This window comes from Callospermophilus lateralis, chromosome 11 (genome assembly GCF_048772815.1).
Source record: "Callospermophilus lateralis isolate mCalLat2 chromosome 11, mCalLat2.hap1, whole genome shotgun sequence".
NCBI classification, from domain to species: domain Eukaryota; kingdom Metazoa; phylum Chordata; class Mammalia; order Rodentia; family Sciuridae; genus Callospermophilus; species Callospermophilus lateralis.
The window spans coordinates 104,719,050-104,746,050 of record NC_135315.1 but is presented as its reverse complement, the minus strand read 5'-3'; the positions used below and the strand labels follow the sequence as shown (position 1 = coordinate 104,746,050).

At 33.4% G+C, this 27,001-nt stretch overlaps 1 pseudogene; it reads left to right on the top strand.

Moving 5' to 3' along the window:
* Window positions 1–1,200: 1,200 nt before the first annotated feature.
* Window positions 1,201–25,415, top strand: LOC143410735 (coiled-coil domain-containing protein 34-like; annotated as a pseudogene).
* Window positions 25,416–27,001: the final 1,586 nt, after the last annotated feature.

The following is a 27,001-nucleotide window of genomic DNA, read 5'->3' as shown; positions in this document are numbered from 1 at the left end:
GTTTTATTCTTTGATCAATTTATTACTCATTTGGATTGCTCTGATTTTCTTCATTTCACTGTTGTTACTAAAATTTAAAAATATTTCATTTAAGAAGTTTTAAGCATGCATATTTATTTATTTTTTTTGTGGTAAGGGAATCAAACTCAGGGTCTCCCATGCTCCATGCCTCTAGCTGGCATATCATGTTTTATTATAGCTTCTACTTCCAGAATTGTCTTTGATTGTTAATATTTTTATCATATCTCATTGTCCTGTGTCAAATTTTGTAGATCTAAACTTCATCAAGGATGGTGTATTACTCTTTGATCAGTAACAACTTTATGTGCTATTTTTAGCCACTGTCCATTTTCACATTACCAGTTATACAAATTATGAACTAGACAGAGCTAAATTTACAACAGTATAAATAAAGCATCCAGCTTTATAATGTCTGTCATCTTTCTTGCTACCTTTATCCCCATCTCCAATCCCTGAGTTCCCACAAAATATTCTTTCCTCATAAAATACACATCACAGCATATTTTAATTAAATTTTTCGCCACCAAAAGATGAGGAATTTAGAGTAACAGCAGCTTTTACCCCAGTGCTTAGCAAAGGTTAGAGGCTTAGCACATAATAGAGGCTTAAAAAAGTAAAAACAATTCGCAGGTGTAGACAGACTAGTTGCCTTAAGACGCCAGGCAAACAAGATGTATCAAAACACTAAAAGATTGTCCTAAACCTGCATTATTTTTGGTAGCAAGGATGGAACCCAGGGCCCCATGCATGCTAGGCAAGCACTTTACCACTGAGCTACATCCCCATGCCACCTAAACCTGCTTTCTTGGATACACTTGTAAAGTTAAATTACCTCATCCTCAAAAAAGCATGACCTGTTCAAGGAAATCAAGACTGGTGCACATAATCCTGATTTTATGTGTGTGTTGGGGTGGGGGGTGGATGTTAGTCCTTAATTCTGCCTCTTTCCCTTTAAGAGGAGTTGCTTTATTCAGTAATAACGTTATTTCAAATACCAAATGGTCTGCAACAACACCTCAAAAAAGCCCAGGTCCCCGCGAAGGTGTCAGCTGGAAGAAAGGCAGAATTGAGTAAGTTCAAAAGCAACAGGCACCTTCCAGACACAGGAAGAAGGGCAGACAGAGAGGAAGCCACGCGCTATAGGCCCAGACACAGCCGTCGCATCCTCCTTGCGTCGCCATGGCAACGCGGCACCTGGCCTGCCCGGATTGGCCAGGCCCAGCGCCCGGGGCCTGCTGGGAGAGCAGTCCCCACCTCAGCTCAGCAGGTTTGAACTTGACGGGCCAGACGCGGGCTGTGTGGCCGTGGAGTGTTGCTTCTTCCCCTCCTGGCATCCTGTTCTCTGCGGACTGCAGTTCCGAGTCTGAGGTCTCCGTGGCCTCCTTCTCCGCCTTCATGACGGGTCCCTGGGGGCGGTGGCGACGTCTATCTGTTGGTCGCCACTGCCTCAGAGCTGCAGCAATTCCACCATGTCACTGTTGTCTCCCCTCAGCCACCACAGCTTCTCGTTTGACGATGAACATGGTGAAGGAGAGAATGAGGAAGATGTGGACGAAGATGCCCATGACGTAGAGACCGAGGTGTTGAGCCTAAGAGGAACGGAGTTACCGGGGCGCGCCAGGTAAACCTGAGGCTGCCCGACCTATACAACCGGTCCCAAGGTTTCTTGGACCCTTCCAAGAACCTTCAGCAAACCAAAACCATCTCCTGTCTTCCACCTTAGAGGCTGAGCAGGCGCCTGCATCCTTAAATGCAGCCCTTTCTGCAGAGAGTCCTGGGCCATTTCTTACAGATGACATGTTTTCTGATTCTTAGCTCTTTAATTGCTGCTATCTCAGTTTCCTTAAAAATGACCCGTATATAGTCTCAAACACACGAAACTGCTTCTATTTCAGGAGTTTTACGAATCCTCAGAAATCCAGATGGTGAACTGAAGAACTCTTGTCCATAATCTTAGTTCCAAAATGTGTTTTATGTAGTAGGTTGTAATAGTGTAAACAGCTGAAGCACAGATTTTAGTCCACGACAGCATGCAGAGGCAGGGTTGTGTCTGATCTGAGGACGAACTTTCAGTGGAATAGTTATTGTTGTATCAAAGAATATTTGAAGCAAAGGGATTATTAAAAACCATCATAATGTTTATTTCTACAGTGATTCAGTCAGCAAACATCTATGTTTTGCCACATATTAGTTTAGGTACTGGGGACCATAAATAAAATATACAAGATTTTATTAAATTAAAGCCCAGCTCGATCCACTCATTTTACATGTGATAAAACTGCATCACAGAACACAAATAAAAAGTCTAACTCAAAGGCATACACCAATTTATTAGCAGACCTGGGCCTAGTAGTGAGGTAAACTGATCAGGTTCCCTCTTCTACAGCATGACTATTTTAGGGAATATAGAAATAGAAGCAAAAGGCCTATCACTGTAATAATGTAGGTCTATTTTGGGGTAAACGTCATCTTCAGAAGCCAATTTACAAGTTTCTGATCATCAAACTATATAAGGAACAATACAGGAGATCTAAAAAATGCAGACCAGAGAATCCATACTTTATGTGTGAGTGACAAGATGGCCCCTCTCTGTATAAGGAATGAATGAATGGAATGTGGAACCATCTGAAATGACCCATACATGGTTACAAAAGTTACTCTTTTAAAGATGAGTGGTATGTTGGTGGAAATGTAAACCAGGAAGAGTAACCATGCAGGCTGTCTAGGCTGCTTGAAAAAACAAGAAAGAGGCCATCTCATATTAACCTCATAGACTCAGTGGTAAGAGTTAGGGTTTTAAGAGACCATTTTCATCTATGTTTTGTAGAGATTATTTAGGACTTAGTGGGTATTAGATATTTTTAAAATGAATTTTAAAGATGTGTGAAATACCTTCTGAACATAATTAACAGGACTAAACAAGGTGGACATAGTTTATCAGCCTGAGGAATAAATGACCATGAAAAACTGCAGCTCAACTACTGAGACCCTGCATTAGCTCCCACAAGCCAAAATGCTAATCAAATGGAACCTGTCAAGGGAGGAGCCAGACCTATCTATGTCTCACCCAAAGCCTGAATGAGCTAATAGGGCTAAGGCTGCCTAAGCACATTTCATTCCCCATGAGTCAAAAGAATACTGAGGATGTGGGTCTAGAAAGATTGCAGAATTTGTTAGGTCTTGTGTGTGGCAAGTGTTAGATTTTTATTAGGTACTCAATAAATGTGTGTTGAATGAATTCCTGTTTCTCCTTCCTGGAGAATAGTTAGATACCATGATTATTTTCAAATGGTTCAGAAAAACTAGCACTTCTTTTCTTTTAGAAGATGACTGTGTTCCTTTAGTTGTTGTTCTGGATAGCTTGTATGGGATGAGATGAAGGAAGGCAGCCTGAGTCATAGCCCAGCCACTGTTTTGGGCTATCAGCATCCTCTGTAGAGTACAGAGAAACCAAGAGCTCTGGGATTTTATGCCTCTCTCTGCCCCTTACTAGCTACATCTGATTGTGGCATACTAGTAGAGTAAGGCTTCTTTGAGATAGACTCAGGCATTGGCTGCACATATCTATGTGCTCAGATTTGTGTGTGTGCTGGGCCTCATACATGCCAGGCAAGCATTATGCCACTCAGTAACACCCCAATCCCTCAAGATAATTATCAGTACAAGTAGACTTATGCTTAAAAGAGGATTAACCTTCAAGTGTATTGGCTGGGATTGAGAAGATGATCAAAGATGACCTCAAGACAAGATGATGAAAAGTATTTTTCTGGAGTCTTTTATAATATGCTTTGGGCCTACTGCTTTTCTATTTAGTTCTTTTCTGTCTTTCATATAACTATATTTAGGAAAGTTATGTCTTAATAAGTTTCTTTTCATAAATAGCTAATTATGAAGCTTTTCTTTATTAGGAGTATATCTGTAGTTTATATGCTATACATTTTGAACACGTTTGCTAAAAATGTTAAGGCAGGAAGTATTTAAAGTGTTATCTAAAAAAACTGATTTGACTAATTTCTTCTTTCAACAGTGTTTCATAATCTAGACCCTCAGTCAAAACATATTTGGTTTTCTTCTTTCCTTTTTTTTCCAGTCCTGGGGATTGAATCCAAGGTGCTTTAATCTACAGCCTACTAATCTACAGCCCTAAAACTTTTTATTTTTCCATGCTGGCCTCAAACATACAATCCTCCTATCTCAGCCTCCTACATTGCTGGGATTACAGGTCTATGCTATCACAACCAGCCATGTTCTTGTTTATTTATTTATTCATTCATTCATTCATGTACTTTTCTTTAAGGAACTCATGGCAGGTGGCAGAGGGAGACCAGTGACAGGAAGCCGAAGGCAGTTAATCCAGAAGTTTTTAGAAAGTTTCCCAGACAATATAGTATCAGAATAAATCTTGAAGGAAGAATAGGAGTTAGTTATAGTAATAATTATAATAAATGGCACAGAATGTACTTAATGAGGGCCCAGAACTATACTAAGTGCTTCGCTTCTTCATGCAACTACTACTGTCATCTCCATTTTACAGATGAGATCTCTTTTTCAGAGAAATTTAAATATGTGCAGAAACTAGGAAGAAGCTGGTAGAGATTTTATCCCCAGGCTGTTTTACTCATGAAAGTAAGCTCTTAATCTGGCCATATGTGAAGGTAGAGGAAAGGCATTTCAGTTTTAGGCAAAAGCTGAAGAGTACAACACCATAGTGCATTTACCAACCCACAGAAGTTCAACATGACTGAAATGTAGAGTCTGGATCACCCTTTTATGAAAAGAAAGGCAGTAGTCAATTTATGGATGTCAGGCTAAGGAGTTTGGATTTCATCCTGTGTGCAAATGGGCCCTGAAGAACTTTGAGATGAGAAGTTACATGATAAAAGGATGCATTGGTAGGGGCAAATCTGGCAGCAGGTTTAGAGAATGATTTAAAAGGGAAGGCTAGACACTGTTTATGTTTGGAGTGTTTGAAAGGTTTGAGAAGAGAATCACTTGAGAAAATTGAAGGATGTAGAACTGATATGACTAGTGATTGTATGGGCATGAGGGTAGGGGGAATCAGACATGGAGGGGGTAACTGGTGGAGTCAGATCTGGATTTCTGGATTAGGTAACTGGGTGGATGGTGGTAACATCCATTTAGGATTATAAAAGGAGTAAAATTTTTCTTAGTGGGGAAGAAAGAGGGTGGTGGATGCTGGAAAATGCTTAGATTTTTTTTTCAATTGACTGAGCTCAATATCATGGAGCTGTCTATAAAATTGTTGGAAATAAGTCTGGAACTTAAGATAGAGATCTGGCCCAGAATAGCTGATCCAGATATCACCAGCATATAGTGATAGTTGAAGCTGAGAACAGATGAGGTCATAATGCAAGACTGAAAAGGAAATATGTGCCTACGAAATAATATATTAACAATGTCTCTTTTCCACTTAGAATACAAGTTCTGAAAAGACATGAATGGATGATTAAATAACATAACCCCCCCCAAAAAATTAGGGAAACTGAATCTATGAGGTAGAAAAAGTGGTACAAAGCAGTTGTGAGGCAATTGTTTGTTAGAAGGAACAATGTTGAAGATACACAGACCTGAGTCTATATAATAAACTTGCCCCTGGAGCTATGTTGGGTACTAAACAACCTTCCTATCTGTGAGTACTGATTGTTAAGTTTTTGATAAGTTTTGTGAGGCTTATGTATCCAGCCAAATCCTCTGTTCTTTATTTACTCATATAGTTAATTTTCTGTATACCCAGAAAAGTCAGACTGATAGAAGGTACAAAGTGGAGATGAAGACAATGATTAGAGATAACCAGATTGGAGAGTCTTGTATACTCTAAGAACTGGCAAAAGGTCATCAAACAAAATATTAAATGTTGAAGGAGAGAAGGGCCACAGCAGTTGTGGGTGTAGCTCAGTTGATACAGAGTATACTTAACATGAATGAGGCTCTGGCTTCAATTCCCAGCACTGAAAAAAACAAGGGTATATTTTTTTCTATAGCTTTCTATTTCAAAATAATTTCAAATTTAAAGAAAAAGAATATAAAAAACTTTTGTTCATCCTTTACCCAGAATTCCTAATTATTAAATTATTTGCTTTTCATCATTCTCCCAGTATATATGTACACATTACTTTTTTTCTATGCTATATAGTGGAGGGAAAGGGAAAGGTCTGCCCCAGGATCTGATTAACGTTATGTGTATATGTGTGTATGTGGTAGTGGAGCTGTAGATATAGTTCAGGGGCATGTCCAAGGCCCTGGGTTCAATGCCTGGTACCACACACACACCTACAAAAGATTATGTGTACTAGTAGTGATTAGTGATTACTTGTATAGATAGAATTTTTAAGAATAAAAAAATAAAATTTTAGAAATAAATAATTTCCTCAAGTGACCTTGAGGCACATAGGTTGGGCTCAAGCTATTCCATTGGGTTTTTAAATAAATTGGTTTTTGAAGAGAGTGGCATAACTAAATGAGTAAAGTAATTCAAAATTAGATTTCCTTTTCCTGATTTTTCATATTTTTGCTTTATATAATTGATTCATATGTTTTTAAAATAACAGTATTGAAAATATGTTGTTAGATTTTGTTTTCATTGTATAGTTAAATGATTTTTGACTAGTAAGAGAAGTATTTCGTGTACAAGTTCTACAGTATCCTTTTTTTCATAACAGTAAAGTTGAATCAGAAGATAACCAAGAAGAACAGAAACAGGTCCACTTAGGAGAAAGCAGCCTGACACCATGGGAGGTGTGGTTTGTTGGCAAAGAAAAAGAAGAACATGACCGGCTGCAACAGAAAGCTCTAGAGGTACAAGTAGACAGTATTCTTTCTATACGACAGTGAGCTCACAGAGTAGAGTTGCTGTTGTAAATTAAAATGTTAATCTTATTGTTCCTGAAAACAATGTGTGTGCATTTATTTGTATTTGTTTACTATATTAATCTTAATAAATTTAATTGTAGAAGCAGTATATTTATTAGAAGAACATTTAGAAAATATAGCTAAATATAATTAAGAAAATGAAAATCTCTTTTAATTTCACCACCTAATAATAATCTTTGTTAAAATTATGGAATATAGCCTTCTAAACTTTCTTCTATGTAAGTTTTTTAAAAAATAAAAACAGTCATCTTAAGAGTCCAAGAGGTTTGATTCCAGGACTTTCTTGGATTCCAAAATACTCAATGCTCAAGTCTTTCTATATAAAGGCATTTAATGTATATATCTCCCCATCTACTTTTAATCTTTTCTAATTACTTATATCACCTAATACAATGTGAACACTACCTAAGTAGTTATTATACTGAATTGCTCACAGCATAATGACAAGAAAACAATGTGTCCCTGCTCAGTATAGGCACAATTTTTTTTGGCATATTTTCAATTTATGCTTGATTAAATCCATGGTTGCAGAACCCATGGATACAGAGGGCTATGTACAAATGTATATCTAGAGAGACATACAATAGAATTTTGCTCTTAGGTAAATTCAACTATATACTCAGGAAAAGTTCTAGGAAAGAAGAGAAAAATTGAAATAGAGACAGGAATCTATTCTACCTACTAAAGAGCATGTGCCCTGGTGAGTAAATAGATTTGTGTAACTTGCCATCACCTAAGCTCCCTATCCAGACTCACTCTCTGATTTCTTTTTATCACAGAAATGGTGAAAGATACTTCTTTTTTTTAGTGAAATAGTTTCAATCTTTTTCAATCTGTTTTTTTGCCTGTTATATTATTAATATATTTCCATGTTATTTTAAATTTTTTGTATTTTTTGGAGCTGCATTGGGGATCTAACCCAAGGCTTTGTGCTTGCTAGGAAAACATGTTACCACTGAGCTATACCCCAGCCCTCATTAAATATTTTTCAACATCACTATAAAATGATTGTTTATTATTGGCTGGGGATATAGCTCATTTGGTACAGTGCTTGCCTCTCATGCACAATGCTCTGGGTTCAATCCCTAGCACCACAAAAAAAGAAAAGCAAAGAAAAGAAATAGATTGCTTATTATTAAAGTATATTTAAAATGTATTAATGTGTTTTAAAATATAGTAAACTGGTACACTATGGTTGGTTATTTTAGTTTATTCTAGTTTGTTAGTAACCATGTTATTATAAAAAATCATGGGAACTAAAGCTTTGCACTTTCTTTGCCCTTTATGATCTTCCTTGAAATTTTTCATATTGGTTTTGAAATTAGTTGTTATTTTTGTGATGAGTTTATACCAGGTAGGAAATCATCTGTTCAGGAGACTTGGAATGATTCAAATGATTGTGTAAATTAGTATATTCTGGCATTTCCCTTTTACATGATACTTTGTATTCTAGAATACAAATTTATTCCTGGAAATGTACACTGTGAGAGTAGTATTTATTTCCTCTTAGCAAGCACAGGGCTTGAAAAAGACTTTGTGGTTTGGTTTCAGCCAGGCTTAATAAAAGCTCTAGTTCTAGTCTTTTTACTTGCTGGATGATCTTAGCCAATTTATTTAGATTCTATACTTCAGTTTCTCCATCTGGACAAGGTGGGAAAAATAGTACCTGTCATGGGATTTTTGTGAGGATTAAATGAAACAAAGTATAAAGATGGCTGATTTGGTTTTTTTATTGGTATTGGCATTTCTATCATTGCTAGTCATAGCCTTTAGAGAAGATTTTTTTAAAATTTGTTTTCAGAATTAATGTTTATTTTTGAGACCCCAGTCTCTTCCCTTTACCTCAACTTTAGATTTTAACATTACTAGTTCTTTTAACATTACTAGTTCCAATGTTTAGTGTGGCTTTTATTTTTCCTGCTTCTTTTTTTTTTTCTTAGACTGCTAGAGATCAAACCCAGAGCCTTGCACATTCTAGGCAAGGGTTCTACCACTGTTCATCAGTCCTTGGGTAGTGTTTTTGAAAAAAATATTTGTTCACAGTGAGAAATCTAATTTTTTTCATGTTGAACATAACTATAAACCTATACATAGATGTATATACATATATATTTGAAAAAGTATCTTAATTTATTCAAAACATGGTATTCATTTTTATGAAAGTCAATTATAATCTGTTAAATTGATTTTAGACTTACAACTTGGAAAACACTGGTAGAGTAAGTTAGTGGTAAAGCATACTTCATTTGCGTTTTTTTCTAGCTACTATAGAAGTCACTTGTAAGGAGAATCACTATCAGTGAAAGGGGGAGAATAATATTTACCTCTTATTGTTATTATGAGGTCTAAATGAATATCAGAATATGGCCTACTATATATTAAGAATTCAATACGAGTTAGTTATTACATATGAAAGTATATAATAACTACCCTGAAAATTTGTTTCAAGAACAGATTAAAATAATAAATATAAAGCCCTTACCACAACCATTAAGCATATAGCAGGGTATAATTATTTGTATGTATTAAAGCCTTCTCATGTTTTTAGTAATTTGACATTTCTATGGCTACTTCATTACTTAACTTTGAAGCAATTTACGATATTTTTGAATGAACCTTGCCTGTTAGTTATGCCAAGGAATTGTACCTATCAACCATAACATACGGATCATCTACTCAATGATTTGTTAGCTTATTTTGAGCTATTGTGGTCTTTATATTTTATTTCTTTTGAGTGAAAACTTTATTTATTTTTTTTCTTTTAAAGAATACTGCCTAAAACTATTATAGCTTTCTGCAGAAATAATATTTAACTTCTGTCATCCAGAAAGTGTAAATTGGAGGTACTTTCATTGGAAGTAGGATCAGTTTGCTTTGCAGGATATATGAGGGACATTTGGTGTTGGGGGACTGATGATATTGGTAGAAAACAATGCAGCATTAAAAGATGGCTTATCATCACAAATTTCAGCCAAAATCTATTTGGATTTTCAAGCCTTTCTCTTTATTTCCTAAGTCATGCTTTCCCTTATTTTTCTATTCCCTAATTTTCTTACAAACCATGTCATTAAAAGCACAGATTTTTGACCATAAGGAATTGTTTATTTCAGATCCTTATAAAAGCTAAGAAGCATGAAGGTGAGAGAAGTAACTTTGGCAAGGTTTAGGTTAGTGGCAGAGCTGGAACTGGTATTAAGTTCTTTAGATTTCCAATTTATGTGCTTTTTATTAAGAAACATTTTAGAAATAAATAGATCAGACTTAGTATTTGCTTTTTGAACTTATTCCTGCTTTCTTATTTTCTTCCTTTAACATTTAAAGAAAAATTTTTTTCAGTACCACGCAGAGGTACTTAACCACTGAGTCATATCTTCAGTCCTTTTTTGTAGTTTATTTAGAAACAGGGTTTCACTAAATTACTGGGGGCCTCACTAAGTTGCTTATTGCTTTGAACTAGTAATCCTCCTGCCTCAGCCTCTCAAACTGCTGGGATTACTGGCAAATGCCACCATGCCCTATTTAAAGGAAAACATAAAGGATAATTGAATCATTAAAAAGCTCATTTCATTCATGAATTTGTTTTCAGTAACAGACATTTAAATTTGTTTTAGACATCTCTGTGAGATTGAGTTAAAAATTTTTTAACCCTTTACAGTTACCCTATTAAAAATGTTATACATTTATAGTAATGTTGAAATGATAAACATGGTAAACACTGAAAATTAACATTGACATTATGCAAGCTAGCATATTGGTTTTGTAGGTTATTAAATATATATACATTTTTATTATTTAAAATAATTCTTTAATTCTTCTAAGTTCTCAGTGGTCTTTGGCTAATTCTAATTTTTAATATTTGACTTAATATTTTAATGTAATCTGTTCAAAATTATAAAAATTATTTATATTGTGACTAGTCCAGGTACTTTTTTTCCAGTTATTTTTTAACCTCACCATTTTATCTTCAGCTATTTAATTTATCAGCCATTAAGGAAGGAATAGGGTAGGATATAGAGTTGGTGAAACTCAAAATTGTCAGTTTGTTTTTTGTTTTTGTTTTTGTTACCTTCAATAGTAAAAAATCATTTGAAAATAGGCAAAGTGTATTGAAATAATGATGCATGTTTAGGACCCTCTTTGGAGTTTTTTTTCCATTACCAAATGTTTATTCTAAGGGAAAATAGCTATAATCCTGTTGAAATTCAGTGGTGTGCCAGAAGAACACACAGGGTCTTTTGGAAAGAAGACTCCTGCTGTATCCTGGAGGAGGCCTGTCTCAGTGGTGAATAGATGGAGCCATTCAGCATGGGAAATTCTAAGAGTAGCTAGCCTTGGAAGAGAGGGTAGTGTATGAGAATGTGATGTATATTCTGGGTAGGCAAATACTTAAATAGACATTATAAGAATACAGTACTATTCAGGTCAGTGGTAGCATTTTCTAGGTACTTTTGGATCTTTTCTTTATTATCACCTATATCAACATTAACTAAAATTTGGTATTCATAAAATAGTAATGCAACATCCTAATTGTCCCCCTTTTGAGTTACTTGAAGACTGTTAAAAAGTATATAAATATAATCAATTATGCTTAATCATACACTTAAACTTTTCTTTAAAAGAAAATTTAGAACTGGTTTGGAAAATTTTGAATGTATAGTTGTCAGATTTGTATCTAGCCTTTTACTATATGTAAATTTATACACATGTATATACACATACATACACACATGCGTATCTGCACACCCACACACACTCTGTGTGTTTCTCCTTTTACTTGTTTTCTGGCACAAATCCAGACTTTCTTCCCCTTATAGGGTATATTGTCAGAACCTTCTAGTCAATCTCCCTCAGAATAGTACTGATCATTTTAATTCCAGCCTTCATTCTTAATAAGAGCTCTAAATCATCCCTTTTGACTTTTATTCTTCATCATAGTGTTCAATTTACTGTCTTCAAAAAACCTCTTTCTATCTAAAGAGGAAATTAGTACCACACTTTAAATTAATCATCATCCCCACCCACATCTTTCACTTCTTTTAAAGTCATCTTCTCTCACTATTTTAAGAAACTGCTCATTTCTGACTATCCTGGTTCAAACCATTTCTCTTTGTCTTCCCTTTTTGTTCTTTTCTCCAAACTCCTTTTTTTATACCCAGTAACTCACAGTGTAGCACTTTATTCTTTGGTATATAGAGAAAATATTAGATGAGAGACTTCTAAGATTTCATCTTTCTGTGTGTGTGTGTGTGTGTGTGTGTGTGTGTGTGTGTGTACATGCACAGTTCTTGTTAGATCAATAGCAGGCATTCAATGAGAGTGTATTGAGTGAGTAATGAAGGAATAACAGCTATAAGGTAGTGAAGAATCCTATCAAGGTGGATATTTGTTTTGTGGGATATGGTATTTCTAAGTTTGAAGATTTTCTAGGTGAGATAGGGCAACTATTTTCTTTGCAGTGGAATTTTAAGATCATAAGTCATGGTAAACAAGTATCTTTTGATTAGTCATTCTAAAATGCAAAAAAATATGTTCTTGGTGTAAAGTTTTATCTTCACTTAAGACCCTGGAATTAACCTGAGAGTTGGAAAATTGCCCTTGGAGGTAAGTATTTGGAGAGAAAGGAAAGATGGGAAGGAGAAAGGGAGAACAATGGAAGATTCATAAATGTATCTGATTATTAGTATCTAAGGAAGAAAGAAAACTAACAAGTAATTATGATTGTAGAGTCCTAGAGAAGTCTAGTTTGAATAGCTTTCTCAACTAAAGCCATAATTTAGTCGGTGAGTGACAGAGTGGTAGCATTCAACTTGTAGTTTTATTTGGCGGTACCTTCCACATTCTTTCTTCTGAGGAAATGCCCAGACATGTAGATTCTGGTGACAGCAAGACAGTTAAATAATCTGAGGTATGAATTTGGTTTTGTTTTATATCCCAGTAGCTATAAAATCTGTGAAGAAAACTCTGATTCTTTTTTTCTCTATGGAAAACTGAATACCTTTTTTAGATTTCTTCTTGGGTATAACTCTGATTTAAAATTTTAATTTAGGAATTCCTTAATTCCTATTCTGTAGCTTCAGCAAGAATCTTGAACCTTTTTATAACTGTAAAAAAAAGTTGCAATTCTCTTGAGCTACTGCGAATAGCTTACAGTGGTGCCAAAATTTATGTAAGGGAAATTTGATTTCAATGAGGGTAATTTAGCTGAAATTTAATCTAAGAAACTAGTGTTTTGCTGCCAAGCAATTATTTGCATTTCTAAAAAATGACTTATATTTTTACTAATGCTTTCTTTCATTGTAGACTAGTTACTTAAGTAAGTTATTATCAGTAGTGGTATATATTGTATAATGGAAACTATATTCTTGTTTAATTTGGTTAAGCTCAACCTTTTTAAAAATATGTGATTTGGGAACTTCCCTTAAACATTGCCTTTTGTTTAAATGAAATCCACAGGAATTAAATCAACAACTAGAAAAAAGAAAAAAAATGGAAGAACGTGAAAAAAAAAGATAATTGCTGAAGAAAAGCACAAGGAATGGGTTCAGAAAAAGAATGAACAGGTAAAAAGGAAAAAAATGCATACACAAATCCTAACATCTCTTTTCAAAGTCTTTCTTCCAATTAGTCCTTAGCTATATTTTTCTTATATTTCTCTTAGGTTCTTTCTTCTTTGGGGTTTTGCTTTTGTTTTTTACCCCTACCCTCATGAATATTTATCAAGTCTCTTGTCTTCTTCCCTTTGCCCTTTACTCTTCTTTTTTTTTTTTGGTACTAAGGATTGATCCCAGGCATGCTTTACCACTGAACTACATCTCTGCCCTTTTTATTTTGTTTTGAAACAGGGTCTCACTAAGTTGCTGAGACTGTCTCTAACTTGCCATCCTCCTGCCTTAGTCCCCTTGAGTCACTGGGATTAAAGTCATGCACTACAGAGCCTGGATGCCCTCTAATTTTATTCTTTTCTGTCCCCGTGAACTCTACTAGTGTCTGCCTGAATTCAGCAATTCTAAATATTTTTAAAATATTTTTAGTTGTATATGGACACAATATCTTTATTGTATTTATTTATTTTTATGTGGTGCTGAAGATGGAACCCAGCACCTCACATGTGCTAGTCAAGTGCTCTACCCCTGAGCTACAATGCCAGCCCCACCAAGTCTGAATCTTTAGACTTGAATTTTTTGAGTCTTGGATTTCTATCCATTAGATCAGCAGGCAACTCCAAATGTGTACACCTAAAAAAAATACCTTTGCCCCATTCCTCTTCATAGACTTTTTCCTATTATTCCTTTATTTCTATTACTTCTACTGTGTCTTCAGCCACTTAATAATAATAATTATTATGTTGCTCCAAAACATCCCTTCCTTTACTATATATAATTGCTGTTTCTATTTTATTTTCTGAATGGTCTCATTACTTCCTTCAACTTTATTGTTTACTTCTCCACACTAGGATATAAGTTCTTATAAGATCAGGAATTTTGCTTCTTTTTTTCCGTTCTCCAACAGCTTATCCATTACCACACATTAGAGGTACCCAGGAATATTTGTTAAATGAATAAACCCTTCCTGTATGTCTCTGCCAGATTAAACTTTGCTGAATAGATCTGACTGTCATTCCTTATGTTTAAATTTTTTTTCATGTTCCACACCTGTACTGTCTTCTGACTGAGATTTTACCAACTCTAGACTGACTGGTTAAAGAGTCTCCACTCTATTCCCTGAACCAAAGTAGCATTTCAGCCACATATACCATCTGTTTTATCTTTATTCTATGTAGATTCTTTTTACTGGGATTATTTAGGGAGCTCACACATGATAATCACAGCTGCCCCCCATCTTCTTGGAGTATTAGTTTTACTGGAAATTTTTTTCAGAGGAAAATGTTATATTTTTATGTTAAAGCAAACATAGGTATATAAAGAAGGAGACTGTAAGTTTTATTTTTATTTTACATTTCAAAGTGCTGATGATCAAACCCAGGGACTTGTATATACTAAGAGAGCACTGATTTTTTTTACATTATTTTTAAGATACAAGTAAATGTCCTAGAAATCTTGAGCTTTTGGCCTCAAGATTGGCCAAGGCCTCAAGAGTATGTATTCTTGAGAAACTTTGAGAATACTTATCTTCTTAGTACTTTTCATTTCCTAATTTTTACATATGGTATTTTATAAGGATGGAATCTCATCATACCCTCTGTTCTAATTTTCCATTTGTCATCTAACTCAGATTACTTCCTACATGCAGATTGGATGTTCACATGTTAGAGATTATTTCCTGTGGATCTTTGTTCAATTTGTATTAACTTTTATAGCACTTTATCTTATGGTGCTTTGTATTTTGTGTATGTTTTATAAAAAAGAAAAAAAATGGCTGTTTTGTAGTTTGTATATCCCTTTGCTTTCCTTGTAATTTTAAGATCCTTAAGAACAAGAATTCTTTTCTACATTATTTTTTATCCATTACAAGGTTTATAATTCTTTGCATATAGTAAGCATTTGTTAATTGAATGAGTGAATGAATTTTCTTTTTTTATTTTTCTTTTTGCAGTGCCGGGGATCAAACCTAGGGTTTCTCTCATGCTGGGTTTTACCACTGAGCTGTATTCCTATTCTTTCTTTCAATTTTATTGTTGTTGTTGTTGTTGTTATTATTATTACTTTTTAATTTATGGTGTTAATTAAACCCATGGCCTTAAGCATGTTAAGCTAGCATGCAACCATAGAGCTATCCTTCATATCCTTACTTTCAATTTTAATACATTCTTATGTTGGATCACACATTAGAAATTTTTTAAAAAGTTGTTTATTTTGTTTATTTATTTTTATATGGTGCTGAGGATCGAACCCAGTGCCTCACATGTACAAGGCAAGTGCTCCACCACTGAGACACAACCCCAAGCTGATACATTAGAAATTTTAAAATAGATGGGCATGGTGGCACATGCCTGTTGACTCCAACTACTTTAGAAGCTGAGATGGGAGAATCACAAAATTGAGGCCAGTCTGGGCAATTTTCTGAGACCCTGACTCAAAATGAAATTTAAAAAGTCTAGGGGAGGGCATAGCTCTGTGATAGACTACTTATCTAGCATGCATGAGGGCTCGAGTGGAATCCCTAATACTGCCCCCCAACCCCCATTTAGAAAAAAAATATTCTGCTATAACTTTGTTTTTTTTTGTGATTTTGTAAGTTTAGAATGATATTGATTTTATTATTAAAATATAACTATGAATTTAGATAAATGTTCAAATTATAGGACAAAGTTTTAAATTTTTAATTATAGTTTTTGTCCTTACCTATTGTTGAATCTGATGCCAAGTGATATTATTATGAGTATCAAATAATTTCAGTAAGTTGAAGATAACATAACCTTCATTATCCTGGCATTAGAAGAAGGAAATTGGTTAGAGAGGTGTCTCTGTGTGTGTGTGTGTGTGTGTGTGTGTGTGTGTGTGTGTGTGTGTGTATTATAACCATAAAAGTATTTGATTCTTACTTGGATTATGTTTGTTTAGAAATCAATTACTATGGATTGTGTTTGTTTACTTCATCCCCAAAAGAGTACTTTGAATAAATGTCACAATCAAAATAAGTCTATATGATGATTACAAAATTTTGGTTGACACCTTTTTGAAGTTTATATGAAAATAGTGCTCCATGTATGGTGTGCTCTCTCCTCTGAAGCTTCTCTTATCTTCTAAATTCATTCAGCTAATTTTACCATGCCAATCAAACATAATTGTTGTTTTTCTAAGAATGTAAGATACTGCTGAGGGATATATGATATATATTCCCTGTTTTAGTTAGTTGTAGTAGACCTAATCCAATTATTTTTGAGGTAAAAATTCTTTTGGAGTAAGTGGCTTGCCATAACATAAATCACTAATTATTGAAAGCAAGATTCAATAAGGCAGAAAATGATTCAGAGATGAACCCTGAAAAATTAATTTACCTATTCTTCAGCATTCTTGTGCAAGTTAAAGAATAATCGATCCCTCCTTATTTTTTCTTAAAAACTATCAGATTTTTTATTCAGCCTTAGTTACATTTACTTGTATTTGTAAAGAATGCTCTCCTGGTTCTTCTCTTCCTGTCTGCCATCTAGCTTTCTGTTTACATTTCATGGTGTGTGGTCCTCTGCTGCCTCCAGCTTCATTTTAGTTGTATATTGGGGTGCTATTTTCTCTAAGTCATTTTCACTGTGTTTTATCAAAAAATCAGACAAAAAGAATTTATGTATACATTAGTAAGATTGCTTTCTTCTAATATGACTGTAAATTGTGAAATCCTTTTAAAACAATTGGTTTATCTCATTGAGTACACTTAATATTTGTGTTGTTATGTTAATTTATTTTCCAAATTAATTTTTTAGACATTAATACAAATTTTGAAAAAGGCCTCTACTTTCAGTGTTTTAAAAGTTATTTAAAAATAAAATTGTTTTAAATTCTCAAAACACACTGATATTTTATTTGAAAGACTTAATTCAAATCAACAAGGTGTATGATTGATAACACTGTTATCAGTGTATCATTCATGCATTCAACAAATGTTTACTTAGCTTTTTCTATGTGCCAAGTAGGCCCTATTAGAGGAATTAAAATAGAAAGTCAAAAACTTTAAGTAGCCAGTTGTTTATTTCTTTCACTTTTAAGAAACAAATGTTCTTTCAGGGCACCATTTTAGAAAAGGAAGATCAATTATTGTCCTCTGTGATATAGAACCAGTGTGCTAGAAAATCCAAAGCCACTTAATGGCTGACTGCTTTCTCAGTAGCAGTGACTATTCTGACTGCCTGCTGTGCAATAAAATACACCTTTTTTAAGTTTATGAGTTTGACAGATATATGTACCTGTATAATTAATATGCACCAGTGTCAAGATAATAGAATGTTTTCATTACTCTGGAAAGTTTCCTTCGCATCCAACCCCCATTCCCTTCCAATACCCATCCCCAGCTCCAAATATCCTGGTAATCTTTCTATTCTGTATATAAGATTGTGCTTTCTATACTTTCTTAAACGCAGAATGAAAGAATGTTTTGAACTTCTTTTTGTTGAACTTCTTTTGTTTTTAAATATATCCTGATATTTGATATACTGTTGATTCATTTTTATTGATTAGTAGTCTCCAATGAAATAGCACAAATTGTTTATCCATTGAATTGTTGATGGTCAGTGGATTGTTTTCCATTAGGAGATATTATGAATAAAATTCTATGACCATATATATACAAGTCTTTTGTAGACATTGTTTTCATTTGTTTTGAGTAAATGTTTAGGAGCTGAATTGTTGGGCTATGCGGTAAGAATGTGTTTACAAGAAATTGCCAAAGTATTTTCTAAGGTGCTTATACCAATTTATATTCCCATGACTATTTATGAAAGTTCCAAATATTTTACAACTTTGGCAAACCTTATATTTTCAGTCTTTCATTTTAGTTCTTCCAGTGTGTGTATAGTATATACCATTGTTTTAATTTTCATTTCCCTGAGATCTAATGCTGTTTCGCATCTTTTTAAAAGCTCATTATATTAGTCTTTCAGGGATGCCATAACCAAATACCACAGACTTGGGTGGTATAAACAACCGAAAATTTTCTCACATCCCAGAGACTGGAAATCAAGATGGAGGTGTCTGCAGGTTTGGATTCTCTTTAGGCCTCTTGCATGCAGATGGGTTGTCTTTTGGTTTTTCTCTGTGCACACATATCTTTAGTGTATTTTCCTCTTTAAAGGACATCAGTCTTATTGGATGAAGACCTCATTTAAGTTTGATTAACTCTTGGAAGGCTTTATCTCCTCACACTGGGAGATAGGCCTTCAACATAGGAGTTGAAGGGACACAATTCAGTTTATTATACTTATTGACCGACCATGGTAGGCAAGCACTCTACAACTGAACTACATATGTTGTTAGCTTCTTTTGGATTTGTTTTGTATCGGTTTAAGTCTTTTGCCCATTTTCTGAAGGGGTTATATGACTTCTTATTAAGATTTAAGAATCTGTAAGAATTCACGGTTGAATAAAACTTAGTGGCAGAGAGCATGCTTAGCAGGCTCTGGGTTCAGTCCTCAACAAGCCTCCTCTCCTCCATCAAAAGACATGTAGGAATTATTCTTTCTTTCTTTTTTTTTTTGAGATGGGGATCTTGGTGGTATCACTTTGTTTCCATGGTTGGCCTCAAATTCCTGGGCTTGTCAGGTGATCCTCTTGACTGAGCCTTCCAAGTAGCTGGGAATATAGGTACATGTGACACTGGGTGAATTTTGTACATTTCTCTTCACTTTTTCTTTTCTTTTTTTAATGTGGTGCTGGGGATTGAACTCAGGGCCTCACTCAGGCTAGTCTAGCACCTACCAATTAGCTAATCCCCAGTCCTAGAATTCTTTATGTATTCAGACCACAAGTCCAATGTCAGATCAATGCATTGCAAATATTTCCTCCCATTTAATTTTTTTTTTTTTGCCAAGGACTAAATTCAGGGATGTTTACCTACTGAGTCACATCTCCAGCCAGCTTTTTTTTTTTTGTTTTGAGACAGGGTCTTACTAAGTGGCTTAGGAGGGTCTTGCTAAGTTTCTGAGGCTGACTTTGAAATTGAGATCATCCTTCCTCAGTCTGCTGAGTCATTGGGATTACAGGTGTGTGCCATCACTCATGGCCCATTTAATTTTTTTCAATAATATATCTTAAAGAGCAGAATGATCTTCCTTCCATCCTTCCTTCTATGGGGATTTAACCCATGTAGACTTTACCACTTAGATATATCCCCATCCTTTTTTTGAGAAACAATCTTGCTAAATTTTGTAGGGCCTCCCTAAATTGCTGGGGCTGGCCTTGAACTTTTGATCCTCCTGCTTCAGCCTCCCTATTCACTGGGATTATAGACACGCACCTCTGTGCCCAACTTAAAGAGCACAAGTTTTAAATTTTGACAATATTCCATATTTCATTTTTTTCTTTTATGGTTATGGTCTGTATGTCTTTATTTAAGAAACATTGTGTAGTTCAAGAGTATAAATTATTTATTGTTTTCTTCTAGAAGTTATAACTTCAGCTTTACCTGTATGTTTATTTTGAGATCATTTTAATATTTGGTTGAGTTAAATGTTGGGATTCATTCATTTTTATACATATATTCAATTGTTCCACTGTTAATTGAATAGATAATCCTTTCCCTATCAAATTACCTTGGCACATTGTTTAAAATCAATTGACCATACACACACACACACACAAACACACACATACACACACACATACATAGATCTATTTCTGAATTCTATTCTCTTCTATTGATTTATATCCTGTGTCAGCAGTAATAACTTGCTACTACAGCTCTATAATTCTTGAACTTATAGTTTTTAAAAAAATAGATAATTTAAATCAACTTTTGTCTTCTTTTCCAAACTTATTTTATTTTCTTTGCACCTTTCTATATGTAATTCAGCATCTGATTCTTAGATTTGCTGATTATGCCTGCTTGAATAGTGCCTGGCACTATTGGAATTTTGTTAAATGTGTAGATCATTTTGGAGAAAATGACTCTTTGTAATATCAAATTTAAATTCTATGAATATGTTTTTTCTTTCAATTTATTTGTCTTATTTCTCATCAGTTTTATTTAGTTTTAATGATGGTATTATGCATCATTTGTTACATGTATTTCTAATTATTTTACATTTTGGGCTATAGAGCAGTTATTTTGCCTTGTTTCTGATATTATGTTGTAACATAAAATTAATTTGTGTAGTCATTTGTTATTATTTCTTCCTTAAATGTACATTGCAAACTGCCAATGAAGCTATCAGAAGCTAGAGTACTTTGTGGTAAATTTTGAATTGTTTTATAATAAATGGTTATCCAGATACTATTTCTTCTTGAATTAATTTTGAGAAGTAGTATGTTTTAAGGAGTTTTGACATTTCACTTTGATTTAAATTTTTTGGCATAACATTCTTTTTGGCATTCTTCCATGTCGAAGTCTTTGTGGTCTATAGTGATCTACTACTTACTGTGTGATCTTAGACAAATTACTTACCCTCTTGTGCCTTCCTTTCCTCCTTTGAAAATAGGATAATAATAGTAGCTACCTTATACTGGGATTGTAAGAATTAACTGATGGTCCATATGTATAATAAAGTACAGAGAATAGTGTGAGGTATAGATACCAATGAAGTGTTAGTTTCTGTCATTGAAAACATTGTAGGGACTGGATGATTTCTTGTTGGTGAGGTTAGGCAGGAGAGTCATACATCACATAGATTAAGAGAGATATATTCCAAGACCATTTTCAGTTTGTAGGTTTTCTGCAAGTGAGGAGTAATTAAAACCCATTATTGTTCCATTGTCTATTGAGGTTTTGTTATGAAAAGATTCCTTTTCACAGCTAATGGCTGCACAGCAAGAAAGAAATGTATCAACTTGAGGAATGGTGCAAGCCCTGATTTTCAAGACTTGCTTTTGCTGCTCAGCACTGAACAGGACATATATTGTATGTAACTGATGTTTGTTAATTGGGTGTTAATTCATATTACAGTATTTTACAAAATACTTTCAGGGAAGGAAATTCTCTTTTTGGATCATCTTTCTTTGCTCCATGAAAACTGGCATATATATATATATTCCATATTCCTTTTATACCTTTCAGATTAATTTCTAAAACTTAGATAAAGAGAACTATCCATGCCATTATTTATTTATAATTTAACTACAGTCCGATGGTTATCACTGAGTTATAGTCTATGTCAAAAATTATTTTTTTTTTTCTGAAAAGGGCCAGATCTTAAACATCTCAGGTTTTCTGCCATGCAGTCTCTGTGTGAACTATTCAACTTTGCTATTGCAGAATAAAAGAAACCGTATGCAAATATATAAGAGAAATGAGTTGGCCATACTTATATAAAATGTTGTTTACAAATACAGATGGCCTGTGGGCCGAATTTGACATTTAGCCTTGTTTGCAAGCCTCTGATCTATATAAAACAGTATACCTAAAGATTTGCCCCATTATGTCCTTATATGCAATCTTCAGCAGGCATTATTCATTTGAACTCTATAACTCATTTTTGGTGAATACTTATCCAAGTATTTGTATTGACAAGTTGTCTATCTAGGAAATGTTTATATACATGAGGGTAAACATCCATTAAAATAATAGGATTCAGCAGTCTAACAGATAGTAATATTTATTCACTAATTTATTTAAAGAATATTTATGGAGCACCTATTATTTACTCAGCACTATCCCAGTCGCAGGTATACATTGGTGAGCAAGATCTTTGTCAGTTCCTAATGAAACTTACAGTCAAGCAGTAACTACCTGTTATTGACATTGAACAGGTAATTGCAGTATGTTATATATTCTCATAAACTATATTGTGGCAACCACTGTTACACCACTTATTTTAAGAATAATAGAAGTTTAGAAAATTATTGCACATAACGATCTTTCCTTATGTGAGAATAATTACAGGTATTTCAATTAAAATTTCTATTTTTATTTAAAAAAAGGAAATAAAGAGAACAAAAAATGAATAAAGAAATGGAGGAGAAAGCAATGAAAGAACTAGGAAAAGAATATTTGCAAGAAAAAGCCAAAGAAAAATATCAAGAATGGTTAAAGAAAAAAATTGCTGAAGGATGTGAGAAGAAAAAGAAAGAAAATATATTTTTATTAAAGCAGCCAGTTAGAATATGTGTTTTTAGTCTTCATAGGTGCCAAGTATATTTTAGAAACAAATATATGATTAGAAAATTGACTGTATCATAGCATAAATATATGAAAATATCTTTACTTAGATTATGCTGTCTTTAAGCTTCAAAATGAATATGTATTTTTGGTTTTCTTACATTGAGTAATTTCAATAAGCCTATATATTTTTCAGTCATATTCAAAATTGTTGTAAGTTGTTTTAACTATTTTTCAATATACTTTTATCTAGTCATATTACTGTATCATAAATTACTTTAAAAGGAAGGTGGATTGCTTTCTTTTTCTTGGGTTTGATATCTTAAATTGTTTAGAGGAAGACACATTAATATCACATCCCTGATCATGTTTAATTTTATTCTCAAATTATAGAAATATAATTCAATATTGTGGCCAGTAAGCCATTGAGAGAGGAAGCAACTGGGAGAAAAGACTCAGTAGAATTTGAATGGAATGTTTAGTTATAGAATATCCTTGGAAATGCTTTGGTCTTGTCATTTTAAGGAAAAAAAAAAAAAACAACGGCAAGCCGAATTACAAGAGAAAAAGGAAATAGCAGATAAAAAGTTTAAGGAATGGTTGGAAAATGCAAAAGTAAACCTAGTCCAGCTGTAAAGAGCGATGGTTATGCCAATGGAAAACTTACAGGTTAGTTTATATGTTATGTGGCTTACATAAGTATGGTTTGCAGAAGCAAATTTTATACATTTTGTTTCTTTTTCACAGAAATAGAAACTTATAAAATTTATTTTTCTTTCAAATTACTATCTTTTAGAAAATTATACTATGTTGGTAGGAATTTATTCATTCTCCATAAATGATATATAAATGTAATGGTTGTAAAACTTCAAACTTACACTTTTAAGCAATGATTTCTAACATTAGGAAATAAATGAAATTCTCAGGGATGAAGTTGTCGTTCAGTCACAGAGCATGTCCTTAATATGCATACGGCCCTGGGTTCAATTAAAAGCCTTACTCGGGGTGTTTTTAATGGTTCATCTTGCCTACCCTTTTTCTAACCTTCTCTAACGCAGAGCTTCCAGTGTCTTTGGCACATTCTTTGTACAGGGTGGGATATAGATAGCACATGATCAAACAGAACCAATTGGCCTTTAGGCTTGATCTGATGATAAATGTCATTGCATGTTTTTCTTTGTGCTTTATGTTGAAAGCTCATACCTTGATGACAGCTGCCTTCACTTGTTTAAATGATTTATTATTAAAAATACTCCCATTCTGTTTTGTTCACACAATGGAACATATTCCAGACTTTGTTTTGACTATCTTGGTGAAGTGTGCGTTGACATATTATGCAGTCAAAGTGGGCTGCCATGGTCTGAGAGACACATTCCTGCTGTCAGGATTAGGCCTCTCTTATATGTCATAGAGGTCATTCATTATATCCATTAATCCATTTTAGCAACTGAGGATGGCTTCTTCCTCCTCCTTCTCCTCCTCTTTCTACCCCCACCTTCCTCCCTGCCACCCTGCCTCCATCTCTTTCTTTCTTGCTTAAAAAAGGTCAATAAGCAGTGATTTTAACCTAATGATTAGATAGTAAAGCTAAGATTTTAGATGGGAATATACATATTGACTAGAAATTAATTGCTAAAACAATGGACTATTTTATTAAATTACTTTGCTTTTTAAATGAGTTTAATTATTTTTTATTTTATTGGTTCTCTTATTTATACATGAAGGTAGAATTCATTTTGATATAACTATACAAATATGGGACATACCATTCTTATGGATGTACATGATGGTGTATTTATATACATTATATAAAAATTATTTTGAATTCATTTCACTCTTTTATTTTCCTATACCCATCCCTTCTCTTCATTCTAATAAGCAACATATTTGTCTGCATGCTGTACTTCTCTTAAGTCTTTATTTTTTATCCTATCATTTTTATGAATTATGAAATAAAGGAATTTGTGTGCCTATAATGACCAAAGGATTTGAAGATAATTTACAGAATGTTCTTCCTCACATAGTTATTATTGTCAGGCATCACAAGTTTTAAACAGTATGTTCATCAAAAGATGCTCTCTAATTAGTAAAAAGATTGCACTGATTCTGTGAAATCATATTAACTTGAATAACAGAAAATCAAAATTCCCTGGTTCTAAACAAAAATCTTGATTCACTTTAGTTGTATAAGCAAAAAATTTTTTTCTGTAAATCTTAGTCTCTGCTAAGGGGAATGTAGTTCACAAATAACTCATTTCCTTGATAGGGTTAAGAAAATGAAGATTTTATTAATTTTTTTTTTCTGAAATTAATTCCATAGTAAAAACTTTACAGGTATTATTATTTGCATAGATTTTAACAATATTATTTGCATTCTCAGCATTAAATTTTGTATATGTTTCAACAACATTGTTTGGCTTCTCAGAATTATCTTTTACTACATTGCTATATTTGAAAGTGTTAGTTTTTTAAATGTATTCAGATTAGCTTGGTGTGTCAGTGATAGTTTGCTTTTTTGACAGTTTAACATTTTCTAGGAATTTTAAAATAAGTAATTTTTCTCAAGAAGTTTAGTTTTGTTTTGTTCTGATTTTTCAATGATTGTAGGTTTTTACAGTGGAACTTCTTATCCAGAACCAGCCTTTTATAATCCAATTCCATGGAAATAAATTCATATGCCACCTCCCAAAGAAGCTAATGATCTATCAGGAAAGAAGAATTAAACACCTGTGATAAGAGAGCCACACAGGTCATCTCTGGTAATTCATAAATCCAGAAGCAATCTTTGCCTTGGAACTCTGTGAAAATGGAAAGATAGTATATGTGGAAAATACTATGCTTTTACCTAAAGCTACTTAATTTTGAAATCAAAAAGATTTTTTATTTCTCAATCAGCAAGTTAGTACTTGAGGTGATTATTGACATACTAATTTTTGTATTTTATATGGAGTCTGAAGGATTAATTGAGAAAGGTATTTTTTACGTTTTGGTTTTTCTTTTAAGATTGATCTTGGCATATTGTTTTGCATGATAAATCTAACAATTTTGTTTAACTTGTATTAAAACCACAGTGTAATAACCATAAAACCAAATTTTTTCCTGTATTATTTCATACTCTAATTGTTTTCTGATGTTTATGTTAAGAACATAATGTTAAGATTAATTTGTCCAAATATGCATTTCTAAACTGCATGCTTTTCTAAATGGGTTAGAAACCAAGAATAATCAAAAACAGTCTTTGTTTATGGCTTTTAGTATACTTTTCCCATTTAGATATTTTAAAAATAACTGAGTAAAAGTTTATTTTATTACAGAAATAAGAGTTGGGACTTTCAAATGAAAATCTAAATACATTGTTTTATGCTCTGCATCTTAGATTGATGTGTCATAATCTTGAGACCTTAGTAATATTGTGATTTATTTTGTAAAAATACTTACGATTTAATTGTACTTCTTTTTTAGCTTTGAAATTAGGATTGTCATTGCATTATTTTTTAATATCGAAATGTTAATTGTTAAGTTTTATGTTCCTGAGGTTGAAATCACAGATCTTATTAATAAACACATTTTAAGAATAAAAGTTGAAATGATTACCTAAATAGCACACATTTTTTATTAAATTTTAATAAATGTGCTTTTTAGGAAAACCTGTTATCTTTTTTAGGGCCTGAGAAAGAAATGAAAATTTATTCATTTGAAAGTGATTTATATTTAGAATATATTCCATATTTTTGCCAGATTAGTCACCGGCCAAGTTTCTGGTGATCAGGTAGTATGTTGAACAATGCAAGGACAGCAGAATTTTTTAAGCATAATCATGTAATCACAACTTTAGAAAAATGCACTTCTAAGCATCGAACAATTTGTTAGCAATCAGTATGGTTTGTTTAGTCAAAATGTTGGGGAGATTTAGGTTTAGTCTGTCTGTTTGTTTTCATGCAGTACTAAGGATTGAACCTAGAGCCTCACACTCACTGAGCTATGCTGAGCTATGTTTCTGGCCCTTGTGAACCTTGACCATATTTCTTACAATTCCTGAAATAGTTACACTTCCAGATAATCATTCCATTTGAGTAAATTTACCTTTATAGAGAAAATGTAGAATTTTTCTGGAAGCAATATTTTTCTGTTAAAAAATATATATGTGCATTTTCTATATAAAATCAATTTTAGCTTTATCTCTCTCTCTCTCTCTCTCTCTCTCTCTCTCTCTCTCTGTGTGTGTGTGTATGTGTGTGTGTGAGTGTGTGTGTGTGTGTGTGTGAGAGAGAGAGAGATAGAGAGAGAGATGTGTATCTGAAGTATCTGAATTTCTGAGGGTTTCACATGTAGTTGTTATAATAAACATTCTATTTCACAGCTGAGATTAACTGTTAAATATAACTATTCT